Raw genomic sequence first — 24,026 nt, 5'->3', positions numbered from 1 at the left:
CGCCTGTCTCATCCCATGTCAAAACATTGGGTGTCTATCTTGACTCTGAGTTAAACATGCACAAACACGTAAAGGCTGTTGTCTCGTCCACGACATATTCCACTAAACTCATCAACCTATCCAGGAAGTTCCTCACCACCAAAAACTGCTTCATACTAACCGGAGCCATCAAAGCCAATAAACTCGGCTACTGCAATGCCATCCTTGTAGGGACCTCTGTTAAAAACCTCAAGAAACTGCAGCTGATCCAAAACAACACACTCCGAGCAGTGTGGGTTTTGAAACGATCTGATCACATCTCCAAAGTGAAAAGCATAGCTCACTGGTTACCAATCAAGGCGTGCATGGATTTCAAAATACTCTCCATCACCCATTGCTGCCTACATAACACTGTCCCCACCTCACCCACCGTATCTCCAAAAAGCCAAACATACAGAGCGTGCATTATCCCTGCTCCACCTCTCTTATCACCCCTAGATTCACCAGAAAAAGAGCCAGAGGAATTAGCTTCACTGCTACCAGCCCGCTCCCTCTTGAGCATTCTCCCACCCATCATCAGAGAAGATCCCTCCTACCAGGCTTTTTGCAAAAACATCAAAACACTACTTTTCAACAAATATGTCTGAAGCATGTTCGCCAGTATTGCTTTGTCTGTAACATAACTTGCCATCTGCTATCATCAAGACACCACGTGTCTCATCTGCCTGTTTGTAACATAATTACTAGCGCCGTGATATATCCGGGTCCTGGGCGCTTCCAATAAATAAATAAACAAACAAACAAATAAATAAATAAATAAAATAACAGAAATATTACTATAAGTAAGTGTTTATATTTTTGGGAGGAATTTATTAATCAAGCTTACAATACACTACAACAACCAAAACCAAGTTCCACGTCACTCTAGTGTTATCCTGTTTCATAACTAGAGCCTCAAGTCATTTTTATTCTTCTATGTAGGATGGTGGTTTGTGTTCCTTAAAGCCACTGCAAAGCACTCTTATTCCTTTTGTATTTGACAATTGAAGTACCGTCTACTTTGAAGGAAATATTTTGACTCTCTTAGTTTAGAAATGTTGTTCCTCTTTATGTATGAACATAAACACAGAGAGAATGAAGATGGGTCAACTGATTTTTATGTCCATCTTGCTTGGTTTACCCCTTTAAAGTCTAGATATGAAACAATTAGAAATAATGGTGGCATTCCAGTTTAGTGGAATGCCATAAATCATGACCTAAAGTGCTGCGTCTGCAATCTTGGCCATATGTTGTGCACCACTCAATTACACCAGCTTCTAAAATAAAAGGCATTTTTGTATTGTTATGTTGCATGTCACACAGCTCAAGGTTAAGACACATACCACAATGGTGCTCTTCTATAGCAGAGTGCAGAACATAATTAATTACTGTATCATTACATGCTACCAGTGAATGTTTTCATACACAAGGAGAACAGGCACTCCAAAGCATTGTTGCATGAGTAACAATAACATTGGTAGGTATGTCCTTCCATTTCAAGGAGGCACCTGTGAAAATATTGCTTTAGTTAGAGATCAAAAGCTTAATAAAGGCCATTCACTTCATCAGCAGATTGGAATGGGTTGGGGGCCTCATAATTAGATTCAGTAACCAACAATGATTGCTTGGGAAGCAGCCTCGGGCTTGTATTATCAGCTGCGAGCCTACATACACATGGCCACTCTAAAATGGAAATAACCTCACGGTCAACCATTCATTCCGACCATAGAACGGACTATTTGTAGCTATTTGGGGGATTAGGTGCTATCCAGTGCAGCACTTTGATCACCCTGGTGGTGTCATTGTTGTCACCCTCAGTGATGAGTTGCCCGTAAGGTGCTATGAAGCACTATACAAGCAACACCCATGCATTCATGTAGTGACAGCTATGCAACAAGTTCCTCCCTCCGGCCAGGAACCCTGCACTATGCATCTGCACTCTCAGACAATACATTATCACAATATTAGAATACCCCCTCCCCCATTGTACCCCCTTCTCGATAGGTGGACATGGAAATATGGCATTCTGAGGGATGACCCACCCACCTGTTTTCTCTTCCGCTGGGTGGCCACCAAAATAGCTTTACACAGCCAATTCTGGGCTCTGCCATTTCGAGCATTCAGCTCTGTAACCCAGATTTATCTCAGGTTATGGTAACATGAAATAGATATCACTGGAACACATTTCAAGCACATCATACACTCACTGACCAATGGCAATACTTCTCTGTAACCATGCAGGCATATGCTCAATCACAGGTGTAGTATGTGTCCTTTTCTGATTAGTGCTTTTCTTTCAACCTCTGTAGAGTCCTCATAGCAAGATCAAATTATCATAAACTCTAACTCTAAATATCATGAACTTTCTTACGTCTGCAAATGTTTTGTGTGTATTTAATCTTCCCCCCTCTTTGCACTTTCCCATTCTTCTTTGCCCTTTTTTCTGTTATTCTCTTGTAGACCAAAGTCTGGCTATCGCTGGTGGGGGAACACTGTGCTACTCTCTGATGAAGCCTTGGGGATGTAAGACCACTACAGTGGTCACTGCCACATTACAAAAAGCTCTTAACATAATACAACCTGTGGGTGTCATGAACCCATGAAATACAAGTTCCATGAAGAAAAGATGACTAAATCATGAATGAATGAAGCAGCCTTCGTGCAAGAAAAAGAATGAACCTTTTGAAGCTGTGAGCTTGAAAAGCCTACAATGCGATCCTTTTCTGGAGCACAGGTCACAGCGGAGTCTGGATAATTATACATGCTGGTTCGCTAACCCAGGCAAGAGGGGTACATATAATATTTCATTTGGGAGTCAATCGCTTACCACTAGCTTCGGCTGCGGTTCATTGGTCTAGTAGCGGCATCCAGACCATGACCCCTGTTTGTGCCTGTAATGGAACCGCAGTGGAAGATTTAATTCATGATGTATTTTTCTGTGCTATTCTGTGACACCTAAAAGAAGCTTTCTCCTATTTATTTCTAAACTGTACAACATTCATGCATTAGGTGAGGCCGAGACCCTTCCCTGCAAGAATGTGGCTGATGCGATTGATGGTTTTAGTGAAAATGCTTTATAGTTGAGAAAATCAAATTTGCAAATCATTTTCTATTTGTATTAGATGTTTTATATATTTGTAACTCGTGCGTTTATCGTGTACTTTCATGAAATTAACATTTCGAAATAAAGTTGGATTGATTGAATGAAGCAGAAGAAATAACAGCAAAACAAATGTTATGCAGAACAAATGTTAAGCAAACAATGTACAAAGCAGTACTAAAAAAAAAAAACAAGATCTTAGAACAACATTTAGCAACTCTCTCCACAACCTAAACACTCCACTCACAACTACAAAAAGGCTGCCACTCTAACACAGCTTTCCCCATAATGCACATTTTTCTGTATCATGGAGGAGACGACACAAGGGTCCCTCTATTATGTATTTCCAAGAGCCCGGCCAGAGTGCTAATGCTCTCTTTAGCCAGAATAAAAAATAGGAACTGTTTCAAGATGAACACTGCCTGCCACCGTACTACCTCGCGTCAGCCATTTGGCAGCCATGTTGGGAAATATACTGATTCTCTCCATTGGCTCACCTCAGGCGTTGTGCTACCCTCTTTGTATGTCATTATATAAATATGCATGCACACATGTTAAAATATAAATGAATGCCCATTTATTTCCAATTGGCTGTAGATATTCATACAGTAATGACAATGTTTCCCTTGTGCATGTCTTCCTATGCAATGCTTCAGCTTCAACTTATTTGCCTGTACTCATGCTTACAAAGTATTAGTTATTATTCTTACACATAAGTTCTGTAGTATGGTTAAAAGATATTTACACTCAAAACACCAAGGATCACCACATTCAAAAAGTAAAACCAGCCTCATTCAGGTAGTGGTGCATTCCAAGGGCAGAACATGTATGGTGCGTGGTCTGCCATTTTGTTTAAAGTGGATGCGTAAGTCTAGAAAGCCATTCAATGTGCACTGTTCCCTGGTGCTGGCGCTTTGGGAGCTCTGCAGGTGAGCAGTGCTAGAAATGGGAATGATTTCCTGTTGGATCTCACCAGTAACAGGGGCCAAGCGTCTGGATGTTCTGAAACCCAACAATTGCCTCTCAGAAGATGAATCGTGGATACCTCGGAAAGTACCAAGAGAGGAGCGTTTCCTATACTATTGTTGTCAAAGTATAAACAGTGCATACCTTATGAACCTACACATCTGAATTTAAATATTTCCTGCAGTGTACAACCCTAACAAGTGATTTCCCAGGCATTGTGATCAGAGGGTTCAAGTTGTGTCCTGTCCACGTTTCTTGCCCTCTCCCTAACGATCTGGGTTTGGTGCGGTTTAACGTCCAAAACACACAAAACAAACATTTTAATTTAAGGCTGCAAATTGATTTTTCCAGATCAAAGATCCGGGAAAATCTTGTCCAAAGTTCAGCACTGCATATATCGAATGCACTGCAGGAACGACACAGTGGAACCCATGCATTTATCAGCTTGGAACACTTTGAAACAAACCAGTGTGGTAACAAACGAACAGAAGGTAGCAAGTAATAACTTACACCAGTAAAGAAACAGGGGCAAAATGCGCGCTTCATTTTCTGATCCTTTCTTTTTTTATAGGTCAGATTTCACTGAAAAACAATTTCCCTAGGATTTACAGAAATTAAAGTTGCAGCCTCACATTCAAACATTTACTTAAGCAAAAAAAGAACAAAACAAGATCTTTTAAAATGAGGCTTATACTAAACAGCGCTAATACTACAGCAAAGAGGTGCAACAGGAAGAAACCATGCCTGATCAGCAGCATAAAGAAAGAACCCCAAAATATTACACACCACTCATACTGTGGGAGTTCCCCCTAAAATGAAGGAGCAAGTAAAAGCTGAATGTACACATTAATTGGTGGATTACTTAGCAGTAATCTACATTCCTCCTCTGCTCCTCCCATCACAGTACTTCTCTTTGAGTCACCAGCCTTCATGACAGGACAATTTCCTATTATTTTTAGTCCTGCTCCTTACCCTTTGGAGGGATATAACCCTAACTACAGTTTATATTTTAGTCTTATGAACTTTGGTTGAATGTAGTACCCATCATAGAAGGTTTTATTTTAGACATTAGATCAGCCCAGATGGGAAAAAAGGGGACACCCGTTTGGTGGCCTGTTAGCTGCAGTGAAGAATGTACAAGGGACTGTTGTTAAAAAATATTTCAATCAAGTATGATGCAATTTTAGCAAGGACTGTGACCTCAGGGACTGGAGTTTTTAAATCTGAGATAGGTGTGATAAAAATGTGTTTTAATCCTGTTACAGTGTGTATTGATGAAGTGATTAAAAAATTAGAAAATATTTGTTTTAGATTGGTCTAAGAACCATGTAAATAGTCCTCTTATAACAGCAGGAGAATGTAATTGTTGTCGCATAATTGATTAACCCTTCCACTAGTTAGTGGAAGGCAACGTTCACAGCTTGACTCTTGACGAGTCATGGAGGCAGAAGTCTGATAGAAGAACCTGGTGCTTTTCCTGGCCAGATGGGAGTTCATTCAGTTAAACTCCCATTTCTGTTCCGGGTTAGTGCCATTGCAAACTTGGTTTGGCATTGGGTCCTCCTCCACACTTGATTATATCTTCTTGTCGAATATTGACATAGAGGAAATGACCTCCTTCAACATAGAAAAAAACAAAATAGAGTGATCATGCAATGTTGACAGGAAGCTTAACACGACAAGGAGAGGCTGGTATTTACATACATTTTGCCTTTAACAATGTTATAACAATGTTAGTGGCAACACACTAACCCAAGAAAGTAAGAATGTTGCTAAAGTAAATATTGATTTGGGTAGATGTTGGACGCATCTAACAGACTATGAGAAGATCTACAGAACAGCAGCAACTTGCTGGTCTTGGAAGCAAGACCACGAAGAGCAACAGAGGTTTGAATTCCGGGTCTGCGCTTAGAAACCAAATTCAGGTATTAAGCGTGTTATAAAAAACAATTAAATAAATAAAAATAAAAATAGCTCTCCCATAGAGTTCAGTAAAATGTTAGATGGTCTTAAAGGGAGCACACAAACAGTCAAGTAAACTGCCTTTGCTGATGGGAAGGGGAAGCATTTTAACACCGCCATAAGATTGCAACAATGTAATTAGTAGATAGAATTACAGAAAGTAAAACAAGATACACATATTAATTGGGATGAAAAGAAAAGTTTGCTTAAACAAAAGTTTAACTGGTTAAAGAATTACAAACTCTCAAATTATTTAAAAGAAAATCAATAGTTCTCAACTAGTATAGTCCAAAAAGATGCTAGGTTCATTTGGTGGAAGCTTAATACCAAAGATAAAATTCAACCAAAAATGCAATCAACATTTGTAGCAAAAGTTGAGGGGGTGAAACACTTCTCAGCCATCTTTAAGAGTAACTCTGCTGATTATATTAATGATTCCATGAGTGCTACAAAGTTGGGCCATACATTTGACATCTGCAAACTAAAATTGGGACATGTTAGGGCTAAGAATTCTTGTTCCAAATTATTCTTTTTAAGAGCAATGATGAACTTTGGCCAGAAATCCTTTATCATCTTTTCAAACTAATTATTGAGACTATGACAAAACCTGAGTTTTGGTAACACACAATTATATTCCCATTTTTAAAAAAGGAAGGAAAGACTTCCCTTTAAGTTATCCTTCAATTGCTCTTATATACTTGGATGTGTCTTGTTGGTACTTGTTGTATTATCAATCATACAATTTTTCTCCACAATTTCTCTCTACAATTTTTTTTTATCTTTGGCAGTTTCATATTAATTTCATACAATTTGCTGTTTCTTTCTCATATATAGTCATGCACTTTTTTTTCCTTTGTAGTCATATCATTTTTTGTGTATTCTATTAGTTTCATACAATTGAACTGTTCTCTTTCCATTGCCATTCATCTCTCTCCCTCAACACGTGTTTCCCCATAATGATTCTTATGCTTCATCAGGAGAGGTGCTAGCATATAGATTGTATACATCAGCAAGCAAAAATGGAGGGACTGGGAAAAAGAAGAAAAGGGAACCAAAGAAAAAGAGAGAACATTTTTTAAGTTGTATTATTGGTGTTTAGAGGCTAATTTTATAAGTAATTTGCTTCCCTTATGCACATTTGGACACTTAAATTGGTTGTTCAATTGTACTCACCCTGTGTACTTATTTTCGTATGTGATCCTAAAGAAGCTTCATTTTTTTCCCTTGCAATTCAATTTTTCCTTCTGGATTTTGTAACCTACATAGGTGAAATATACTTTATTTAAGTACTTATATTCAAAGAAATACAGCTTAATATCCTTTTCTAATGGTATATTGCCAATTGTAGGCGCTCTTTGATCTGGACTGGAGGATGAATTATAGCTGTAATGTGCTTATTACTGCAATTGGTTCCTTAGTTAACCAAATAGTAAAAAGTAGCAAGATTGTTAAATGTTCTTGGAGTTGAATACAGGACATTAGAGTGAGTAGCAAGGTTGTTAGCTTTACTTAGAATTTAAATACAAAACATTTAAAAAAGAAAAAAGAAGAAAATGCGGCCCAACCATGAAATTTCCAGGGAGTCCCAGCATAAGAGCCAATCTTTAGGTTCCCTCAAAAGACCGGGAATATTAGCCTGAGTATGTTGGGGTCAGCTTTATTCCCAATTAGGGAATGTCAGTGGTCAACCAGCGAAAGGGGAACGATTCCTGGAGGGATGCCAGCGCTGCAGGGGATTCCGTTAAGGCCATTCCCACTGATTTCGGTACACGTTGGGGGATTTTTATTCCTTATAATACATGGAAACACCACCCCCCTTCCAATATATGGTTCCGTCTCTTGTTCCAATCCAGAACATCCTCCACTTGTGAATATGCAGAACCTGCACTGTGCGAGTTACCAGCCCAACAAGCAGTTAATTAGACGTTTCACTTGGATTCTAGTTTTGTTGCATTAGATTATGGTTGAACTTTGAAGAATATCATTTGTGGTCTGCTGTGTTGGCCATCCCTTGGAACATTGTGTTATAGCTTAGGATAGCTGGGAGGAAAAGGACTTATTGGGGACTGGCTTGGAAATGCTCCTGGCCATCTCGTTAGATATTTCTTTTGTAGAGTAGGGGACCTCAAAGAGAGACAGGAACTTTAAGAATAGGGTGATAACTGCATAATTGTGTTAAGCACTTAAGAATATGCTGCATGTCTTGAGAAAACCATACTGTCCATGGCCAATCCTTAATCAGGCCTTCTTTAGATCAATTCTCATAGTTTGTTGGGAATATCCCGATATTTGTAGGCGTTTTGTCCCATCCCGCCCCATCCTGATAAAACGTACTAATAAAGACACCCAGTGACACCACACCAAGTCAGCATCACGTGTGTCATTGCTCGGCTACACCACACTACTGACCAAAAAGTAAGTACCAGAAAAAGCATTAGCAATACTGAAGGGAAAAAGCCAGAAGCATAGCTATCCTGGCAAATGTATTAATATAGCGCGACTTACCACAGCTTTGGGAGGCAATACCGGCTCTTAGAGCTCAGCACTGCGAAGTAATGGCCTAACTGAAGCAAGGGCGGTTGTCAAACGCTCAGGGCTTCAACACGCTATTGTAGCATGCATCACCTGCACAGCCGAGGGTAGGCGGATGTGTCACTTCCATATCTCAGATGAGATCAAAACAATAAAAGAGGTGTGGCGATCCCCTCAAGAGGTTCAAAAGTGAGGCACAAAATCGGCGGCTATCCAAGACTTACCTATCGGAGTGAACCTGTAGAAACAGCCCTTCTCATTCAACACAGTCATTATAGAGGACATCACATTGATTAATGCCAAAAAGAATGAACAGTAGAATACAGCCAATGTTCCAGATAGGATATTGAAAAGGGAGCATTTTACTTCTTATTTTTTTTTAAGCTGAGGGTGCAATTACTTTTCTGTAAATTCAAAAGGAATTCCTATTCTCAAAGGGATTTTGTGTCAGTGGGCAAAATATATCTCACCTGATTACTGATGCAAATTCAAAACTGCATTTTAAAATTAAAGTTCCTCTTTAGACCAGGCAGCAATAATATCACCTGTGGCACTCTTCTGTTGAGTAGTGTATACAAGCAGAATGGCAATCTCCTATTTGTCAGTTTTTTTACATTTTTTTTATTGGAAATATTTTTAATCCCCATTTTTTGGTCTGGAATGTTACCTATTGTAGGAAGAAACACTGTCTGACATGCAATTTATCTGCACGGCTCATCAAAGCTGTTCCCGGCCTACCTTCAATTTTAAAGGACTATTCAGATGTGTTGACCATGTAATTACTCAATTCAGCAATTCTTTATAATGTTGGTGGATACCCAGTAGTTTAAAGAATTATCTAGCATGATCACAAATCTTACGAAATCACTTATCATACTGTTGTCCCATACTATGTATGCCACTTATTGCCAGAATTCTAGAAAATATCATGACTTCCCAGTTATAGGAGAATGCTGTTGCCTTGAATTCCCAGAGAGAAAGTCTCTGTGGCTTTCATCAAGAATGGGACACTGTGATGAACTAAATATCTGACTGGAAGCTAAACATGGGCTAGTTTTGTGGATAATAGGGTATCTGGTTGCTCCCCATAACTGTAACAAGAAGGAGAGAGAGACCGAGAGAGAGAGTGTTATCAGACGAAGTATGGAAACAAAATGGCTGCCAATCGCTTTATAGATTGCCACAACAGCCTCATGTCCTATTGCAACTCAAAAGCAGATCAAAAGGAGGGACAGAGGGGTATCCGAGTGGGAAGACATAACATTAGCAAAAGAGTTGCAGAGCAATTACCACCTGAGGTGCAGAGCAAGTAAGAGGGGCACTTGCCATATCAGGTGCTGAGAAACTGAGGGAAGCATTTGCCACATGGGGTACTGAACAAGCGAGCGGATCACTTGACACATGTGGCATTGAGAAGCCTTCCTTACAAAAAACTTTGAATAGGAGAACATGGCAATCCAGAAGGTAGACATTATGTTCACTTGTAAATTGATTACTAAATGCAGAAATAACTCTAACATCGGCCTAGGCTTTCTCTGTATTAACCACTCCTCCTCAGGCACAAACTCAGGATTACTGGAAGCCAGAGAAATATTTGATGCAGACCTCACAAGTTTCCCAGACCCATGCGCGAGAAAGCCATTCAGAGCAGTTTGTTTCCTTGGAATATTTGCGCTTGTAGTTTTGTATTTTTTCATTTGATGAGATTACAAATCCAAGAAAAAGAGGGGACTGAATGGATTTCTCACACATGGAACTGGGGACCTTGAGAGCTCTGTGGAGGGCAAACCAGTCTGCGCCGCCTCCTATTTATTCAGACACCTGTCGCCGTTTCCAGAACCTTTGAAAAGCTGGAGCTGCAGTGTTCGTGATAGGATGGCTGCCTGCGCAGTGCCATTCCCCGGCTTCTCGCCATCCGCAACCAGTGAGTTCAAGCCGCCGCTTCCTCTGCCTCGTCACCCAGACACACACTCGAGCAGCAGTTTCCGCTTGGTTGTTGTGGAGTAACCTTTCCTCGCATTGTCTGCCGCGCGCAGGCTTATCAGGATTCCGCCGTCTGCTTTCAGGCCACTTCCGTAAATAATTCGCCACTACTTCTTTGGTACTTTTTTTTTTATCAGATTGGCAAGGTGTAGCGGTTTGGGGAACGGAAAAGAGGTGGGGGTGTCAGTAATGGATTTGGCGTTGCAAGGTACACTGGCTTTGTGCACTTGATACCAGGAGGCAGAGCCCCTGAATGCTGGATGAGGTCTTTTGCACTGGTCAAGATTAACGTAACACGACAACATATGGCCACTGGATCAAAATGACGGTATTAGGTCCAAAAACACCTTTTTTTAAAAGCACAGAGCTGTCTTTCTAAATCGAACTGTCATTCCCCTGCTGCACACGAGTGCACGTAGGGGCTGACCAGCGCGAGAGTGTTGTGTAAGTGAATGTGGGGCTGTGTGTGTGTCTGTGTGTGTGCGTGTGTGCGTGTGTGTAGGCAGTGTGTGTTGTGCTGGAAGTGGGGTGGGTAGGTAAAAGGGGAGATTCTGCGGGTTAAAACCCCCTATTTAGAAAAAAAAAACGAGTGGGACAGGGTGGGGGTGGGGAGAGGAAGGTGGAATATGTCATATTTTGGCATTTTAAAGCCGACAGAACAAAGGCTGCAAATATCTGACTGTTTTTGTGTTCCGTCTTTAAAATGCAGAAACATGAACCAATATTACACAAATAAAGGTTTGGATCGTAAATTTGATAGGCATATTGCTGTAGTAAATATCACGTTTTATCATATCTTACATGATCCATGCCATTCTGCAGATGCTTATCCAGTCCTGTTATTTTTCCTTTGCATTCTGGGACTTGTAGTTCACTTTTCCCATTACAAATCTCGAACGACACGTCCCAGAATGCAAAGATAAAAACAGGACTGGATAAGCACCTAAAGATTGGAATGGATCATGTTGGCAACAATGCTTGAAGTGTACACAAAGGTTATCATCTTTGTGTGTCTTTTTCCATGCTGCAACTGCTGCTATGATATTGTTTATGTTTAGTTCTGTATACAACTACAGTGACATCATGGCCGGTCATTATACTATGCTGTGATTGCTTTTGGTGTGTACCAATACACTTGCCTTTTCCTTAACTTGTTTTCTTTATCTAATTAACTCCTTTGCATTGTCTTATACAAACTCAATATGGTCACACAGAGATTTAAACATTTTTTAAAGTGAAAATGTCCATCTAATCCCCTCCCCCCCTATTTAATAAGGTAAGCAAGAATACATGAATCAAAAACAGGATTCCTCCAGATTATTAAACTAACCTCTTAAAATTCTCACATTCATTAACTAGTTTCCACGTAAATGAAAATACAAAGGAGAAAAAAAAATAGAAACAATAGCTACAAATCCTAAAATAATTTTTAGAAAATAAAGGCATGGACTGTTCTGACTTTTCCCATCTAAGGCGGCAGGTCAGAGAGTTCTATAGTCAAGACCATACTAGGGTTCAATGCAACCATCCTAATAGGATAGTGTCCGATTTGTGGGGTATTCACACTGACCCGCAGAACTGACTGGTAACTTTTCCTGAGGGAATTTTGCTGGCTTTATCGAAAAACCTTTCAAGCAGTATCGTTTTGCTTGGAGATCCCAGGGTCTCCCGTTTAGTTTATTGATTGTATTTGCGGTTTTCACTGTTTATTGTTTTCTAATTTTGGTGTCGTTTTATATTTAAAAAAATGGAATCTGTGTTCTGCATTTCCACTTTTTCCTCTCAAACAAATTACAGACAACTGTTTTTTTTCCTCTGTACACAACAAGTATTGTATTGCTTTTATTGCATCTTGTTGAAGCAGCAAAGTCACAGGGAATGTAAAGTTGTTGGAAAATGGTATATTTCCAGCACAAGAAATATATTGGTTGTATTAGAAGTATTGCTCAACATTTGGCACGAGGCTCACAATACTACTCGTTTGCAATTGGATCCCATTCTCTTCATTAACTTTAGTAAGGACACGGATAGACTTCACTACATGTTTAAGGAAAGGCTCGCCACCTACCTTTTTCAGTTTAGCCTCTTAGGGGCTACTTAAGTACCATCCATAAGCTAAAACTATTGCACTGTGTTACACCACAGGAGGGAGATGGGTTCTGCGGAGGGAAACGTAGCTTGTGGGTGGGGTTTGGTTATTTACCATCACATGGACTACCCACGACCATGCTAATCTGTACGATCATTCCCATCCATTACCTGTCCCTTCCCGCCCAACATGCAGGGATCTATTGGAGCTCGCTATATCAAGCAGCAACATCACTTGTTGTGCTATATCATTGCCTGCCAGTGCTATTTGTAAGCAGTCTTCTGAGAATGTAATAACTTCATTGCATCAGTAAATGTGTTACTGGTGTAATACGCATTTCTTAGGTGTGCCTTCAGCCACCTAATTTATATGCAGTGTGTGTCTTCACATCTGTTCCTTGCATTGATGTTCTGTTAAAAGCAAGCACTGACAAAGTCAAGAGTTCTGGCTTGTGCATAGGTATTAAACAAACATTTTCCTGGCACTGCCATCACCTGCCAAGGGCTCACACGAGTTTCTCGCTACTGCCAGCTCATGGTCAGTTAGTGCCATTAAGGCTGTGGCTAGCAAGTGACTATCCCAAGCCTACACCAACGCCTAAACTGTGTGCTTTGCCCATGCTTCCCTTGAAATTGCAGCAGGAAAACCGGGCACCAGCCATTCCTTAAATCTATGGTACAGCCATCTGTGGGCTGTGTTAAATTGAAAACATATATTCAAAGCATAAAGGTTATAGTTAACTAATGAGGGGCAGGAGGAGCGTTGGGGAGACACCTGTAGGTTGGCTAGAAAAGGTACATTTATCTGCGGTGCCTACATGAATGGAATGCAAAAGAGAACCATGAGAGGCAGCCTTCCCTACAGGTCAGAAACTAACTGCATTTAACACATAACCTCAGCAGAAAAAGTAAAGCACACACAAAATCCAGCCAATAGTCATGAACCTGGTGGTTTTCCACAGAAAATCAAGCATTTGGTCTTGATGGGGCTTTTCCAGATTATAGATGTTGAAACATCAACGCATGAAGGGTTTAAAGTGATAGATAGCATCGAATGCAAAAGCATCGAAAAAATGCATTGAAAAAATGATTTTTAATTCATTTATTTATCGGGGGGTCCCCCCAACCCCTGTTTTTTACCCCTTAAAACCCATTATAAGAAAAATAAAACCTTTACCTTTAAAAAATGCATTTTTTCGATGCTTTTGCATTCAATGCTTTTGCATTCGATGCTTTGTATTCGATGGAATTAATGGATACCTGCATAAAGCATATTTATAGGTGAGGCAGCTGAGATTTCACACGTTGACATGTATTACTTTAGATGCATCTATCCACTTTGTAGTTATTACTCTGCTGGCTAAAGTTATTAGAATACTAAAGAGCTGGCAGAGATTCTTAAATACACTTAGTCATTCTTGTTTTCAAGGACAATGATAGATTGACTTGGAACACTTGCATAGGGCGCCAATACTCCAGATTGTCTCCATACACTGGTTAATGAACTGCTGGTGGACAAGAAGAGGCCCGTAAAGGGTTCTAAAAAGTTGTGATTGAGCACATTGTTTTGGTTTAAGGCTGGGAGGCCTTTCCATATTATGGGTACTTGTAGGGCAAATCACTTTCTTCCTTTAGGAGTAAGTTTAAAGTGTGGCGTCTGAGATTATGTGAGATAGTGGTGCTCAAATTGATTCTTCGGCTAGTTGGGTGATTCAGGTAGGAGGTTATTCAGGTGGTCACAGGTCACACATGCCATTTTGAGTTTCACTTACTCTCATGCCTGCAGAGTCGGTAGATGAGATGCTCCAGTATACCACGTGTGACAAGGCCAGTAATCTGGCCTTGTTCAGAAGGGAGAGGTACTCTTCCCATCAGGGGTTGGAGGCCTACCAAGGAGAAATCAAGAGCCAGACCTACCCCTGACATGGACAGTGGCAGCTGAAAGGGTCCCAATTCCTGCCTCTGCACTTAGTGCCAAAATGTTTCTGTGCAGACCACTGCTTTGTAGGCCATGGCCCAAATTGGGGCAGCTAGGGGGATACATACATATTCCCTGAAGAAAACATAGAACCAATAACACAGACACCAGGGTGCAGAGAAATATTGGTTTTATTTGTGTCATGGGAGGATAGCTCAGTGGCAACGTGCTTGCCTTGGCAGCAAGACAACACGGAGCAACACAGGTCCGCGCTTAGAAACCGCTGGGTATGAAGCACGTTATAAATAACCAATCATATCATATAATTTAATTTAGTGGTGAACATGTGCTTCAGCTTCATTTGCCTGGACTGTACATCGCGCCCACCCGGGGGGTGGATGAAATGTAGAGGAAAGAGATAAAAAAAGAAGGGAAATAATGGAAAAACCTTCCCCTACTGAGGCGACAGTTGGGCAGAGCGGAGGACATTTAAAAATAACACTGGAAGGGGATCCATTGAATAAAAGAGGGAAGAGGCTGCAGATAGTGGCTCCCTAGGTGTTTGCGGCCTCGAGTGGCCCCTAGGGTGGCAAATCCTTGAATTACTGGGCTACATGTGCGGTTTGGCATGGCACGTACCACAAGGCCTAACTTGCTGCCTGGAGCAGCCCGTGACCCATGGGCCCATGTGTGCTGTTGGCCCACACAGGGGCAAGACTGGGAATACCCTACCCAAACAATTCCAGACTGCCTGCTTGAGGCACTCCAGGGAGAAGGAGCCATCCATGCCCCCCGTCATCCCGCACAGGACCTGCCGGGGTGAGTCCAAAAGACAAGTCCTTCTGGGGGATGAAGATTGGGAAGAGGTGGGAGAAGTCTGCCCTGCCACGTCAGTAAGATAGTGAAGTAAAGCACCAGGCCACCGAAATAGTGCGGTGAGTGTGGCATGGAGTGAAAGTAAAGTCCAACTAGCAACGAGGAGGCATCCAGAAGAACGTAAAGTGCTGTGGCTGCGGCAATGACCCCATTGGCCCCTCCAGTAATTGGGGGTTACCAAGGAAAATCCAAGTGAATCTAAGTGAAGCAATGTGTGGCTGGGAGCATGGAACCTGCTTGATGTGCTTGCCCCTGTGGTGGAGGGGCACCACCAATGCAAGAACCTGACTGGGGCAGACCTCCCATCCACCAACAGTACCACACAAGTACTTAAAAGGCGTGGCTGACTGCAGAGGACACCCCTATGCCCTATGTAATGTACTAAATATATATATATATACTCACACACACATACATATGTGTGCATAATGTACTTAAATGCATACGTATATGCATGTGCAGGTTTACGGTTATAGTTCTATTTATTTACAGTTATAGTTATTAATATTATAGTGCCTGGTATTTTTTTAAGTAGGAGAGTAGAGGGGTGGAACTAACCACTGGGGCCATCTATTGGCCGTTACTCACAGTGGGTGGTGCCAGGTAGGAAATCGGGAGCCTCGTATCAGTTCAATCCTAAGGGTCTACCGCTGACCCATCTAAGGGAGGGTGGACTGATAGGGAAGATCTCTTAGAGAGAACTCATGCCATGAGAACCAAGGATAAGTGTTTTAGAATGGGTGAGATGTGTGTAGTGATTATGTTCAATTTGTTTATAAATAAAAAGGGATCCCCATTGGTATCTTTAAAAAAATCCACCTTGGTTTTGGTTTCACATTCAAAGGGAGAAGGTAAAGACTGTAGGAGTAACCCATCTCCTGTTTTAACATCAATTTTATTTCCGGTGGTGCGGCAGTGCCCCTTCCTATTCAGTTAATCACAGGGGTGGGGTGACGGAGTCACGCAGTCTATCCATGGGCTGGGAGAGGTAAGGAACACTCCCTTGTCCCGGCTGAGGCCAGAAAATCAGGGCCTACGGTAAACTTATGCCAATCCTCAAGAAATTGCTTGCCAGTCTTCTCTGTTTTTTTAGCAATACCGAGCTCTGGACATAATGCAAGAAAACCCATCAGGACAAACACAGAGACAAGAGCTGCACAACCATTCAACCACAACAGAGACCAAACTCAGAGAACAAGATATTTTCTGCCACATTTGCACGACTTGGGATTCACCCCAGTTATTTTGGTAAGTTGCCTTGGTCCACGTCGTTCATGCAACATTTAACTGAACTAACAATTTATGCTTGTTACTATTTTCTTGCTAACCATCACCATTCTCCTTTCCTCGGCAGATCGGTACATATACGAATAATATGCTAATGACATACACCCACTTAGACTTGGAAGTCAACATCGCGCACACGAGCTAGAACCCTCTTTAATGAGATGGTGAGTCAAAATTGTTTATCTCTCTGCATAAATGCACATCCTATTCATCTACGCTATATATCGGTCCTTAGCACTTTTACATTTGCTTCAACAGTATATTTTCTACGAAGACAGAACCATCCATCTACCTGTATAATAGTTATTGTACAATGTTCAAATGCTCAAATCTGAATTTACCTATATGATGCAAGGTGAGACAGTTGAATATTTACTCAGTGAGACACTTAGCCTTTTCCCTTTAATACATTTACACGCCTATCTGGGACACATCCCAATGGTGAAGGCTGGGGGTGAGGACCATGCATGGGTGATGCCTGACACACATGTCTAATCACTATTAAAATTCTTTAGTCTCAAGACATGAGTCATTATACATTTCTAATGATATGGTATTTTCTCTTCTCTTGCTCCGTTCGTGCCAATCTTGTACGACTTACCACACCATTGGGTATGTGAATACGCTTATGATTTATTTTGTGAATTTATTGTCTATGTGGTTTTTTCCTTTATGTTCATTATATGATATGGTTTCTTTCTTTCTATGTGGCATATCCTTGTCTACATAATACTGTTTTTAATGATTATGCCAGCATTGATAACGACTTTATAGTCGAAACACGTGTCGGCTCGGCTTAGATCTTTATTAAAGAAGGCAGAGATCTGTATGGTTGCGATCTTCATTCAAGCAGGCTGAGATGCTTATCAAAGAAATACCTCATTATAAAAGACTGTGATTTTCACTGAAACCATACTGTATCTAAAAGAACCTAAGTTTTGATCTTCATACTGTAACTTACCCCTATTAAGGACTTTGGATACTCACAACTTGTCTTCAATTACTAGTTCAAAGTGAATTTTCTCGCACACAACATAGTTCAGCTGTACCATTTAGAGGGAGAGTGCGTACTTTGTTAGGTCAATTGCTTTGCATTGATTCTACAATATTTTGGGGATCAGCAGGCCTGCCCAGATATTGACCTGATCCCGCAGCTCGATCCCTAATAAACTTTATGTCAGTTTGTGTCTAGGACACGCATCGGGTTCTTGGCCAGCCACTTTCCTTGATTTACATTTACCTATAGGGCCCACAGTGTACGGCTGTTACACATATTACACTTATAACATGGCTAATTACCTTTTGAATCGCAACAGGGCAGCCCTTTTTCCACCTCAAGGAAGCACCGAAAATGCATTTATAAATACCCCAGGCATCTCTGAAACACTTAAACAAAAATGTATCAGACTGGAGATGCTTTCTAGAAAGGAAATGAATAAATATTGGGAGATAGCTTCCCTCACAAACTATTTAGAGAACTCTATGATCCCAAGAGGATTAAGAATTCTCATTTTTCCCAATTTTGAAAAAGAAGACGACAAAGACTTAGCGGACCAGTGGGAAGCCAATTTGCATCAGAGCTCTAAAAACATGCTTAAGCTTCTAATCACACATGCTGAAAGGGAACATAACAGGGCCACAGAACAAATTAATACTCTTAAAGACGAAATTGCTAAAATGCCCAACCCAGAAACCACCGAAGTGAAACATTTTGAAAAAATGTACGAAATACTGGGGGGAGTACCAAGATGAAATCAAACTCAGAAAATGCTGCAAGTTCTTCAGAGATGACAACGATTATCGACAGGATAGAGTATACACGTTTCAGACCAAATATGATGAAGTTTCAGGCAGATCACTAGATAATACTCCTATCACATCCCCGGTTAGCTCAGATCCCGAATCAGAAGAAGAAGCAACCACCTCAACAGACACCTCCCCCATTACAAAGTGGGTTTTTTAGGTCAGATAAGAAGATACAAAAAGGGAGCCCTAAGATCACCCAAAAAAGTCAGATTTCGGATCGACCCTACACTAAATACTACAACCACAACTACCATGTCTGCAGGAAGAGGGGAGGAAGACATTTCAGAAGAATATTTGAGACCAAGAGGTATACTAACCAGATCTGTAGCACGCAAACAACAGGGGAGATGAATGTCCCCAATTTGGTTGTGAACTTATCTAACAGACTGCTTACCCCTGCCGAGATTTTGATTCTTAATAAGGGGCTATCCTATGCTGCTACATCAGATACTGATTTTGTACAATTTCAGATTTATTTATTTAAGTTCACTCAGAAGCTTAAACTAAAAAAATGTTTTGCCACACAGGTACAAACCTGTTCTCCCAAACCACCGGAGACCCCAACCAGTTCACTTACCATGCAGCACATTGCAGATACGCACATGCTATTATCAATTAATGCCGATACTACAATTGATAGTTCTCTTATTTTTCAAGATTTGGGAATTCAAGAAAAAGTTTGAAAATTCAAGAATTGAAATCCAAATCCAAATTTACACCCAATCTCGCGACAGACAATGCCATTGATACATTCCACCGAGCAGTCATTAAAGACATTCACAGACACATGGACAGATCAACTGTGGAACACATTCTCCAATTTGACCCCAGGTGAGAGAAGTGTTCTCAACAGGCTCTCCAAGGACCAATCTATAACCATTAAAGAAGCCGACAAGGGCAGCAACATTGTGATTCTTAACACTGATGATTACTTACACATGGCCAAACAACATTTGGACACTCCGAATTGCTACCTACAACTTAGAAGATAGTTAGGACAATGTTGGATATAATCAATGACTGGTTCTCCTTGGGTTACTTAACAGAGGATGAAAAAAAGTTTCTGAATATCACAGAGCCAACTATGCCGACCATCTACTTTCTACCCAAAATCCATAAACCTTATGACCACTTACCCAAATGTAGACCTATTTTAAGTGGAATTGGTTGGGCAACCAAAGGTTTATCTTAATATTTGGATAATGCTCTCAAACAATACGTGATACAGATGTCTTCATATATCAGAGATATTACACGTGTTACAAATACTTGCACAGATCGAATGGCAATCTCATTTCATGCTGGTCACTTTGGATGTATCTGCCCTTTATACCAGTATTGATCACAAATTAGCAATTGCATGTTTGGACTACACGTACCATGGAGAATCTGCTTCATATAGATCCCATATCACTATGCTCAAGATGTTTCTTCAATTCACCTTAGAAAACAATGTGTTTCTATTTAACCAAAGGTATTATGCACAAGTCAAGGGAGTAGCCATGGGGGCAACGTATGCCCCTTCCTTGGCCAACCTATTTATGGCCCAATTAGAAGACAAATAAATTCTTAAAAACAAACAATACAAATCTAATATAGTCATTTGGAAAATATTTATAGATGACGTGTTTATGATCTGGTCAAGCTCCATGACAGAACTGCAAGTGTTCCTTTCACATATCAACAACATCAATTTCGGCATTAAATTTACTGCACAACACAGTCATTCAAACATTGATTTTCTTGATCTTACTATCTTTATAGAGGATGGCTGTAACAATACTAAGACATTCCAGAAACCATCTGAGGCAAACTCCACTTTATTTTATACAAGCTGCCACCGGCCATCAACCATTCAGAATATCCCGAGGGGTGAATTCTACAGGGCCCGTAGGAATTGCAATAAAGATCAAGATTTTGAACATGAATGTACACTTCTTACCACAAGATTCATACAACGAGGCTATTCTAGAGAAAATATCAGTAAGAGTCTCAATAGATATCGCACTATGGATAGAGCCGTTACCGTGCAATCCAAACCACATGCATCTCGCTGTCAACTAACTCTGGATGTAATTACCAAGTACTCTAGGGATTCCAAACATCTGTACCGTTTACTGTATAAACATTGGGGCATTTTGCTACTAGACATCAGGCCTTTCCTTACAGACAAACCGAAGTTGACATTCACCAGATCAGAGACAATACGTGACAGAATTAGTCCTTCATTTCTACAGATCAAGCCCACACAATCGAGTAGCAGCAGAACATGATTGTCCCCTATTGTTGGTTTTCATAGATGTGGTAGCTGCTTGATGTGCAAACATGTGGACAGCAATGTGATTCAACAGTTAGACATCAATGGTCAAAGAGTACAGATACATGACTTCATCAATTGTAAGACCACATAGGTTGTATATGCCTTGATATGTGTTTGTACTAAAGTTTATATTGGATCCACCATTAGACAGCTACGATTCAGAATATGAGAGCACTTAGCAAGCTTGAACAGTCAGGATGTAAGATTGCTTCTGGCAGTCCATTGGCAAACCAAACACCATACTGACCGTAAGGAAGACATTTGTTTTGTGGGACTGCGGAAGGCTAAATTGGGCAAAAAAAGGGGGTGATATTACCCTCAAGCTGAGACAATTAGAAGCCAAATTTATTTGCCTTTTCCGTTGTACCCAAATGGGTTTAAACACAGATAATGAAATGCATGTATTTTTATGATTTTGTTATGGCTATACCTATTTTGATATATAGAAATTCGAGATCTCTTTATAAGCGGTTATAGAACGTTCACTATGCTTAGTGTCAAGTACTTTGTATGCGGTGTGTGCTAGATAATACATACTTTTATTTGGTCTGCAGCTGTTCCAACCACTTTTCTTTTGAGGGTCGGATCACATATCTATGTTCCACAACTCGCATTCAATATAAATTAGCTTTGGATTGCGTGCACTATTTACATTTTGTTTATTCAAGAGGTTGAGACAACTTAATTTACATAATGTTCCATGTCCCATAGGGGAGCAGATATGGTTGATGCCAGGCAAACTGAGATATCATCGTTCAAACAAGCATATTGTAGTATCTTGTATTCATCTAACTAAAATAATATGAACATTGTTACATGTGTCTTAGTGCTTCTGTGTGTGTGGTCGTCACATCCACAGCCGCAAATTGTGGGGACATCATATTTCGCAAGGGTCTTTAATGTTAAGTAATCGCCAACCTCAACCTAATGAGTATGCGCACACTTAAGCCACTATTATCTTTGCTTTTCCCTTGTGTTAACCATGGAACACTAACTATAGGTGTCACGCATGCGCAATTAGAACACAATACTATGCCACTGAGCATGAGCTATAGATTTGCGTGCTTACCGCTCAACATGCGCACCAACCACTATCTTTGTGATCCGTCTGGTAGGATACAGACGCTATTTAATCTGCTGCGATCGGCGGATTCACCCTTTTCTGCCACATTTGCACGACTTGGGATTCACCCCAGTTATTTTGGTAAGTGGCCTTGGTCCACGTCGTTCATGCAACGTTTAACTTAACTGACCATTTATGCTTGTTACTATTTTCTTGCTAACAATCACTGTTCTCCTTTACTCGGCAGATCGGTACATATACGAATAATATGCTAATGACATACACCCACTTAGACTTGTAAGTCAACATCGAGCACACGAGCTAGAACCCTATTTAATGAGATGGTGAGTCAAAAATGTGTATCCCTCTGCATAAATGCACATCCTATTCATCTACGCTATATATCGTTCCTTAGCACTTTTACATTTGCTTTCACAGTATATTTTCTACGAAGACAAAACCATCCGTCTAACTGTGCAATAGTTATTGTACAATGTTCGATTGCTCAAATCCGAATTTACCTATATGATGCAAGGTGAGACAGCTGAATATTTACTCAGTGAGACACCTAGCCTTTTCCCTTTAACACATTTACACGCCTATCTGGTCACATCCCAATGGTTAAGGCTGGGGGTGAGGACCATGCACGGGTGATGCCTGACACACATGTCTAATCACTATTAAAATTCTTTACTCTCAAGACATGAGTCATTATACATTTCTAATGATATGGTATTTTCTCTTCTCTTGCTCCGTTCGTGCCATTCTTGTACGACTTACCACACCATTGGTTATGTGAATACGCTTATGATTTATTTCATGAATTTCTTTGCTATGTGGGTTTTTCCTTTATGTTCATTATATGATATGGTTTCTTTCTTTCTATGTGGCATATCCTTGTCTACATAATACTGTTTTTAATGATTATGCCAGCCTTGATAACGACTTTATAGTCGAAACACGTGTTGGCTCGGCTTCGATCTTTATTAAAGAAGGCAGAGATCTGTATGGTTGTGATCTTCATTCAAGCAGGCTGAGATGCTTATCAAAGAAATACCTCATCATAAAAGACTGTGATTTTCACTGAAACTATACTGTATCTAAAAGAACCTAAGTTTTGATCTTCATACTGTAACTTACCTCTATTAAGGACTTTGGATACTCACAACTTTTCAATTACTAGTTCAAAGTCAATTTTCTCGCACACAACATAGTTCAACTTTACCATTTAGAGGGAGAGTGCGTACCTTGTTAGGTCAATTGCTTTGTAAGGAGTTATTATAAAACAATTGTTACTGAGCAAATGGAGTGTGGGTAGTAGTTTGGAGGGAGGAGCATTGGTTTTGAGGGAGGAGCAGTAGGGTGGAGGAAGGATAGAACAGGCAAGGAGGTAGAAATAGTAGTTAAAGATGTAGGGCTTACATCAATGGGTGGTAAGATCTTGGAGGAGCGAGAACATTAAGGGATAGAAGATTGGCAGGAGGAGTGAGGCAGAGGGGACAAAAGGAAAGAGTAGTAAAGGCAGAGGTTGTTCCATGTCATTCCCACATAGTAAATTACTTAGTGGTAATTTACTTTGTGGAAATTACTTCAAAAGTTTACATCAAAATATTTATTTTTCAATGGGGCAGGTCCCCTTCAAACCCCTCTTACCCCCAACCCCTGCCCATCCCCCCTTTAACCTTTAACCCACAAATATATACATTTTGATGTAAACTGTCAAAGTCATTTCCACAGAGCAAATTTCCACAAAGTAATTTACTTTGTGGAAACAACGTGAGACTGCCAGAGGTGATAGTAAGCATTTTAGACAAAGCCTAAATCAAACAGTATTTGTAAGGCACCATCACAATTCCCATTAGATCACTTACAAATGAATAGAGTAGGGGCAGTTAGGAAGTCCCTGAGGGAATTCAGACAGCCAGCATTTAGATCACCATCTCTAGCACAGGCCAGCTTTTAGACAGCATGGGCTAACATTCGGTAGCACTAAACGGGGATAACAAACGTCTTTGCTCGGGAGGAGAACTTGGAGTGATTCTTGTGCTATCCCACACGTGAGAGAAGGAGGGAACTTGAAATCATATTCTGCAAACCTTTCTTAAGG

The 24,026-nt window shown here is 40.6% G+C and overlaps 1 protein-coding gene and 1 long non-coding RNA gene across 6 annotated transcripts in view; one reads left to right on the top strand and one right to left on the bottom strand.

Annotated features, from left to right (window-relative positions):
* Nucleotides 1–24,026, bottom strand: part of HDAC7 (histone deacetylase 7) — a 1,864,336-nt gene that overhangs the window by 752,882 nt on the left and 1,087,428 nt on the right. The gene's annotated exons all lie outside the window — the stretch shown is intronic.
* LOC138582157 (uncharacterized) lies at nt 10,415–22,075 on the top strand. Its single transcript, XR_011304961.1, has 4 exons — nt 10,415–10,502; nt 16,537–16,691; nt 16,798–16,894; nt 17,485–22,075. It is a non-coding gene; the product is annotated as an uncharacterized lncRNA (long non-coding RNA).

This window comes from Ambystoma mexicanum, chromosome 3q (assembly GCF_040938575.1).
Source record: "Ambystoma mexicanum isolate Mex_15411 chromosome 3q, UKY_AmexF1_1, whole genome shotgun sequence".
Taxonomy (NCBI): Eukaryota; Metazoa; Chordata; class Amphibia; order Caudata; family Ambystomatidae; genus Ambystoma; species Ambystoma mexicanum.
Note: the sequence above shows the minus strand (reverse complement) of the source record. Positions and strands in the feature narration are given on the sequence as shown.